Source organism: Palaemon carinicauda, unplaced genomic scaffold (assembly GCF_036898095.1).
Source record: "Palaemon carinicauda isolate YSFRI2023 unplaced genomic scaffold, ASM3689809v2 scaffold72, whole genome shotgun sequence".
NCBI classification, from domain to species: Eukaryota; Metazoa; Arthropoda; class Malacostraca; order Decapoda; family Palaemonidae; genus Palaemon; species Palaemon carinicauda.
This window is the reverse complement of record NW_027172005.1, coordinates 215,001-223,981: the sequence shown is the minus strand read 5'-3', so window position 1 is coordinate 223,981 and position 8,981 is coordinate 215,001.

Genomic DNA, 8,981 nt, shown 5'->3' with positions numbered 1-8,981 from the left:
ATTTGTGTAGTTCACTGTTCCACATCATGCGTGAAACCTCTCTTCAAGTGGCTGTTGGTCTGACAATAATAGGCAGAATTAAATATCTTATTAAAATGTTTCAAGGTCTGGATTGCTCTACTGATTATCCAATGGTTCCAAGACTGGAAATCCAGATCCCATCAAGCGTTCTTAAAAAGATACTGATTATCCAATGGTTCCAAGACTGGAAATCCAGATCCCACCAGGCGTTCTTAAAAAGATACTGATTATCCAATGGTTCCAAGACTGGATATCCAGATCCCACCAAGCGTTCTTAAAAAGATACTGATTATCCAATGGTTCCAAGACTGGAAATCCAGATCCCACCAAACGTTCTTAAAAAGATAATGATTATCCAATGGTTCTAAGACTGGAAATCCAGATCCCACCAAGCGTTCTTAAAAAGATACTGATCATCCAATGGTTCCAAGACTGGATATCCAGATCCCACCAAGCGTTCTTAAAAAGATACTGATCATCCAATGGTTCCAAGACTGGAAATCCAGATCCCACCAAGCGTTCTTAAAAAGATACTGATCATCCAATGGTTCCAAGACTGGAAATCCAGATCCCACCAAGCGTTCTTAAAAAGATACTGATCATCCAATGGTTCCAAGACTGGAAATCCAGATCCCACCAAGCGTTCTTAAAAAGATAATGATCATCCAATGGTTCCAAGACTGGAAATCCAGATCCCACCAAGCGTTCTTAAAAAGATACTGATTATCCAATGGTTCCAAGACTGGAAATCCAGATCCCACCAAGCGTTCTTAAAAAGATACTGATTATCCAATGGTTCCAAGACTGGAAATCCAGATCCCACCAAGCGTTCTTAAAAAGATACTGATTATCCAATGGTTCCAAGACTGAAAATCCAGATCCCATCAAGTGTTTTTAAAAAGATAAGAGAAAACTCTGGAATATAAATGTCCCCAGATATAGTTCTAGGTAGATTCACACATTGCGCAGAAGACACTTTAGATTTTGTGAGGACACGGTGGATTTTAAAAGAACATTACAAGGCGCTGTTGTGACAATATGGCAGGTCAAGGAATAAAATGAGGATATTGTACCCCTTGCTTCGAACCCTTTGCATAAAAGGTTTTTATGAAATGCAAATGATGCTTTACCAGACATGGCTCCTTTTCATAAACCATCAGACTGGACAACTTGCTGCCCAGAGCTACAGTTCACAAAAAGAAACCATATGGTTTAATATGATAAAAGCCTTTAGGTCATAGTGATAGCCATGAGCTCAACTTTCAGATTATCAATCCAGTAGTCACCTGGGGAGACCTTGGGTATGGTTGAAATGCTCATTCTATTACTTTAGCCTTGGCTTCTTCATAAATCTGATCTCATACTATCATTATGGCAACCAATTTGATTTTGGACCCTTTTACCCCCAGGCTATTTGGAAATTGCCAACCCTTAACCCCCAAGGGGTTATTTTTTTCCCCAGCACATTTTGCAGTATATGTTTTTTAAATTGCTCTAAAAGTCTTAATTTTTGTCATAGAGAGGTCAGGTTGGTCTCATTCTCTTGGAAAATGCCTGAATTTTCTCAAAAAAATTATCAAAAATATGAAAAAAAATTTTCATAGCATTTTTTTGCAAGGACTACCGGTACGTCCATGGGGGTAAAGGATGGCTTTTGTGAAACGTACCAGTACGTCCTTTGGGGGTAAAAGGGTCGCATCTAGCATTTTACGCTCTAGAAACAGCTCAATTTTTTAGATTTTTATTTTACGACAGTATCCATTTTGGGTGCCTTATTATTATTATTATTATTATTATTATTATTATTATTATTACTACAATCCAAGCTACAACCCTAGTTGGAAAAGCAAGATGCTATAAGCCCAGGGGCTCCAACAGGGAAAAATAGCCCAGTGAGGAAAGGAAATAAGGAAATAAATAAATGAAGAGAACAAATTAATAATAAATCATTCTAAAATAAGTAACAACGTCAAAACAGACATGTCATATATAAACTATTGCTATTGAACTCCAGGAAATATTTCTCAATGTCTCATCTGCAAATTTATCAAACTTCTTATTACGATATTACCTGTCCTTTTGGCCGTTATATTAGATTTCGATTTCAAAAGCAAATTCTAATGACTTTTATGCTATCATTTTACGGAGCCTTTGTAGGGTGACGGCCAGATCCCGTAGAAAACGGGAATATTCTGAACTGTGGCCGTCGTTCTAAAAACAATTTTGGCGGGAGAAGCTAACTTAAAAAACCCACCTAACCTATGCTTACCTATCCTTACCCAGGGGGGCTCCGCCCCCCCGGACCGCCCCCCCCCCCCTTACACAAAAGTTTCCTTACCTACGAGTACGACGGGAGAAGCTAACTTGAAAAACCCACCTAACCTATGCTAAAAGCCGTGTCCTTACCCAGGGGGGCGGCGCCCCCCCCCCCCCCCCCCCCCGGACCCCCCCTTACACAACATATTTAAGATCCGTAGACCATTTCCAAACGTTTTTATTCTATAAAAGATAACAGTCGGAGCGATAATAAGCAAATTAGGACGGTTGGCCGTAGCGCTACAAACTACCCCATTTTACTATCGGGACATAACGTTATTACAAGGAATCTCATCCATGACCAAAAAAAAAAAAAAAATACTCAAAAACCTAAGAAAAGCAAAAACTCTCCAAGAGTACGACAAAGATGGCGCTGCAAAAGGGAATTGTTCAACAGGAAACGTGTTAGTTGTAGCACATTGAGAACGGGAGTTGTAACGGCTCTCTTGCCCCAAGTATCCTTCCCTCTACCCTATCCTTCGAGACAAGGTTAACTCTATTAACACGTCCCTTGTTTATACACAATATCCCTAGGGATATTCGCACGAGAAGTCAGAACTCTGTTGATACCTCTAAGGTAAAATTTCTCTGGTATATCACTCACAGAAATATGTAGAAGCTGCCAATGAGGAACTTCCATCAGGACAACATGGCTCGATCCCAAAAATAGATTTTTCCTATGTCAAAAACCATTAATTTTCGCGTCAATATTCCCGTAGCCATTCTGACAGCAATTTTGGCTTTGAGAGTGAAAAATATTTTTGAGCCTATCATGATTTTAACCCTTTTACCCCCGGGCTATTTGGAACTTTCCAACCCTTAACCCACAGGGTTTTTTTTTTTTTTTAAATTGCTCTAACAGCCTTAATTTTCATCATAGAGAGGTCAGGTTGGTCTCATTCTTTTGGAAAATGCCTGAAGTTTCTCAAAAAGTTATCAAAAATATGTAAAAAAAATGTAACTAGCAGTTTTTTGCAAGAACGTACCAGTACGTCCATGGGGGTAAAGGGATGAGTTTTGTGAAACGTACCAGTACGTCCTTTGGGGGTAAAAGGGTTAATTCTATTTTTTAGACATCCAAACTAAGAAAACTTGGTATCTCCCATGTTTGACAAATAAGGAATTCACGGGATAAGACCTTCCCCTACAGACTTATATACATAAATCTTCTCTCCTTCAAAGGGCAATCCAATGACTCCTTTGATTTGACAGACCATTTATATTTAATAATAATAATAATAATAATAATAATAATAATAATAATAATAATAATAATAATAATAATAATAATAATAATGTTTATTGGACAAAAACATATTTACATACAAAATATGTACAAAAAAAGACTCGGTCCAAGCCCATGTGGAGCAGAGCTCTTCGGGTAATAATACAAATAAAATATCATCAATTAAAAAAAAAATTATAAAAAGTAAATATTGATATAGATAAACTGAATGTACACATACATATACACAAGTATATACATATGCATACATATACACATACATATACACACATGTACATATACATACACATATACACATACACATATAAGTGAGATTTTTAGCCTAAAAATAAATGGAAATGTATATTCTCTACACTGTTAGAAAATACCGTAATTTTTATCTGAAATTCTTTGTAAGAATATACTGTTCTCAACCTTATTTCAGTAAAATACAGGCGACCGTAATTTTACCTTACTTTGTTATTATCTTTTACAGGTTAGTGGCTGTAATATCACTATTTAACGTCAATATATCCGTTTTTAAAACGGTAAAAATCCTGGAATAAATTTTGCCAGAGTTTAACCATTTTTAATGCAATTTTTTGTAGACAGACAAAAGTCCTTCATGGTAATTTTTAATAACTTATGATTTGCTGCAAACAAAAATTAAAAGAAGCTTCTCAACAAGTTTACCCTTTCTGTCGGGCAAGCAGATATACAGATATACACTGTTAAGAACGGATATATTATTATTATTCCATCCATATACCAAGGCACTCCCCCCAATTTTGGGGGGTAGCCGACATCAACAAGAAACAAAACAAAAAAGGGGACCTCTATTCTCTACGTTCCTCCAGCCTAACCAGGGACTCAGCCGAGTTCAGCTGATACTGCTATTATTATTATTATTAAATGCTAAGCTACAACCCTAGTTGGAAAATCAGGATGATATAAGCCCAGGGGCCTCAACAGGGAAAATAGCCCGGTGAGGAAAGGAAATAAAGAAAAATAAAATACTTTAAGAATAGTAACGACATTAAGATAAATATTTCCTATATAGGCTAAACTATAAAAACTTTAACAAAACAAGAAGAGAAACTAGATAGAACAGTGTGCCCGAGTGTACGCTCAAGCAAGAGAACTCTAACCCAAGACAGTGGAAGACCATGGTACAGAGGCTATGGAACTACCCAAGACTAGAGAACAATGGTTTGATTTTGGAGTGTCCTTCTCCTAGAAGAGCTGTTTACCATAGCTAAAGAGTCTCTTCTACACTTACCAAGAGGAAAGTGGCCACTGAACAATTACAGGCCTTTATTGACGTAAAGGAGTGATATTACGGTCACCAACCCGTAGAAAATGATAACAGAGTAGGGTAAAAATTACGATCGCCTGTATTTCACTGGAATACGGCTGAGAACGTATATTTTTACGGAGAATTTCCTATCAAAATTGCGGTTTTTTAAACAATACAGCCTACATAAGGACGTCGGCTAATGTTTGCTTAAGATGATTTCACGATAGGATAAAATGTTCTTTTATTTACTCAAGTCAAAAGTATTGTTTGTCTCCCTGGAATCCCAGACGAAGTGGCATCCTGTCCTTTGACGTCAAGAAGGATACTTCTGAAGGATCCAGGTCATATAGGATTGATGTCATCGCGACCCGTCACTATTATTATTATTATTATTATTATTATCATTATTATTATTATTATTATTATCATTATTATTATTATTATTATTAGCCAAGCTACAACCCTGGTAGGAAAAGCAAGATGCTATAAGCCCAAGGGCTCCAATAGGGAAAAATAGCCCAGTGAGGAAATGAAATAAGGAAATAAATAAATGATGGGAACAAATTAACAATAAATCATTCTAAAAACCGTAACAACGTCAAAACAGATATGTCGTATATAAACTATAAAAAGACTTATTATTATTATTATTATTATTATTATTATTATTATTATTATTATTATTATCATTATTATTATTATTATCATCAGTAGCCAAGCTACAACCCTGGTTGGAAAAGCAAGATGCTATAAGTCCAAGGGCTCCAATAGGGAAAAATAGCCCAGTGAGGAAATTAAATAAGGAAATAAATAAATGATGGGAACAAATTAACAATAAATCATTCTAAAAACCGTAACAACGTCAAAACAGATATGTCGTATATAAACTATAAAAAGACTTATTATTATTATTATTATTATCATTATTATTACTAGCCAAGCTACAACCCTGGTTGGAAAAGCAAGATGCTATAAGTCCAAGGGCTCCAATAGGGAAAAATAGCCCAGTGAGGAAATGAAATAAGGAAATAAATAAATGATGGGAACAAATTAACAATAAATCATTCTAAAAACCGTAACAACGTCAAAACAGATATGTCGTATATAAACTATAAAAAGACCTATGTCAACCTGTTCAACAAAAAAACATTTGTTGTAAATTTGAACTTTTGAAGTTCTACTGATTCAACTACCTGTTTAGGAAGATCATTCCACAACACAGATTATAGAGATTGGGAAAAGTATATCTTTTGTAAAATATCTCAAATAATTATATCTTTGTCAATATTTTAAATAAGATATAAGAAGACTCATTCATTTATTTCTTTAATCAGGCCATCATTTTGGAATTTTTCTGGTGGCTGTGTTTTTTTACCCGTCTTTCCTTTTACATAGTTCTGAGAACGTCCTTCGCTGCGTAAATAGGAAAAGGAGCGTCCATTGTGCGTAATTCTAGTCCTCTGAGCCACTCACTTACTCCTAGAAATCCTTTCCTTTGAAGGATTTCCCACCCACAAACTACAACACTCAGCTTGATCATGATTATATTGCTCACGATGTTCTAATTTGATCATGATGTTCTAGTTTGATCATGATGTTCTAGTTTGATCATGATGTTCTAGTTTGATCATGATGTTCTAGTTTGATCATGATGTTCTAGTTTGATCATGATGTTCTAGTTTGATCATGATGTTCTAATTTGATCATGATGTTCTAGTTTGATCATGTTCTAGTTTGATCATGATGTTCTAATTTGATCATGATGTTCTAATTTGATCATGATGTTCCATATTGATCATGATGTTCTAATTTGATCATGATGTTCCATATTGATCATGATGTTCTAATTTGATCATGATGTTCCATATTGATCACGATGTTCTAATTTGATCATGATGTTCTAATTTGATCATGATGTTCCATATTGATCATGATGTTCTAATTTGATCATGATGTTCCATATTGATCACGATGTTCTAATTTGATCATGATGTTCCATATTGATCACGATGTTCTAATTTGATCATGATGTTCCATATTGATCATGATGTTCTAATTTTATCATGATGTTCCATGTTGATCATGATGTTCTAATTTGATCATGATGTTCTATGTTGATCATGATGTTCTAATTTGATCATGATGTTCTAATTTGATCATGATGTTCTAATTTGATCATGATGTTCTATGTTGATCATGATGTTCTAATTTGATCATGATGTTCTAATTTGATCATGATGTTCTAATTTGATCATGATGTTCTAATTTGATCATGATGTTCCATGTTGACCATGATGTTCTAGTTTGATCATGATGTTCTATGTTGATCATGATGTTCTATGTTGATCATGATGTTCTAATTTGATCATGATGTTCCATATTGATCACGATGTTCTAATTTGATCATGATGTTCCATATTGATCATGATGTTCTAATTTTATCATGATGTTCCATGTTGATCATGTTCTAATTTGATCATGATGTTCTATGTTGATCATGATGTTCTAATTTGATCATGATGTTCTAATTTGATCATGATGTTCTAATTTGATCATGATGTTCTATGTTGATCATGATGTTCTAATTTGATCATGATGTTCTAATTTGATCATGATGTTCTATGTTGATCATGATGTTCTAATTTGATCATGATGTTCCATGTTGACCATGATGTTCTAGTTTGATCATGATGTTCTATGTTGATCATGATGTTCCCTGTTGATCATGATGTTCTAATTTGATCATAATGTTCTAGTTTGATCATGATGTTCTAATTTGATCATGATGTTCCCTGTTGATCATGATGTTCTAATTTGATCATAATGTTCTAGTTTGATCATGATGTTCTAATTTGATCATGATGTTCTAATTTGATCATGATGTTCCATGTTATACTTCAAATTCGTTTTTGTCTTTTGTCCTTTTTTTATTAGTTATCCCATTATCTCTAGAAGTTTTATTCCAGCTGTGACCAAGTTGTGGATTGATCTTCCTAATCGGGTAGTTGAATTAGTAGAACTTCAAAAGTTCAAAGTTGGAGAAAATGCTTTTTAGTTGACCAGGCGGACATGAGTCTTTTTATAGTTTATTTATGACATATTTGTTTTTGATGTTGTTAATAGTTTATATATGACATGTCTGTTTTGACGTTGTTACTTTTTTTTAGAATGATTTATTGTTAATTTGTTCTCTTCTTTTATTTGTTTCCTTATTTCCTTTCCTCACTGGGCTATTTTCCCCTGTTGGGGCCCCTGGGCTTATAGCATCTTGCTTTTCCAACTAGGGTTGTAGCTTGGATAGTAATAATAATAATAATATAATAATAATAATAATATCTTTTGCAGTTCACCCGTTGCCTCTCCATTTGCGATTTAAAGCAATATGTAATGATTGATATCTATGATGGATATTATCCTTATGTTGATAACAATAATACTAGGAATAATGACGTTACCTATGATAATACTGTACTATTAGGATTTCAGCCATGATATCCCTTTTACCCCCAAAGGACATACTGGTACGTTTCACAAAAGCCATCCCTTTACCCCCATGGACGTACCGGTAAGTCCATGCAAAAAAATGCTATTAATTTTTTTTTTATATATATTTTTGATAAATTTTTGAGAAAATTCAGGCATTTTCCAAGAGAATGAGACCAACCTGACCTCTCTATGAGAAAAATTAAGGCTGTTAGAGCAATTTAAAAAAAATATACTGCAAAATGTGCTGGGAAAAAAATATAACCCCCTTGGGGTTAAGGGTTGGAAATTTCCAAATAGCCTGGGGGTAAAAGGGTTAATTGTGTATGAAATGGACTTGTAAGAATTAAAGGTCTTAAAGGGTTAAATGTCGCTCATGAATGTCAGAGGCAAGGGACGGTGACATTGCCCTATCAAGAAGGACAATGCCCTAGAGACTGACCATATATACATATAATCAGCGCCCAAGCCCCTCTCTCCATCCAAGCTAGGACCAAGGAGGGTCAGGCAATGGCTGCTGATGACTCAGCAGGTAGACCTATAGGCTCCCCAAAACACCCCATCCATAGCTCACAAGACCGGTGAGGTTGCAGCGACCAAAAGGAATTAATGAGTCTGAGCGGGACACGAACCCCAGTC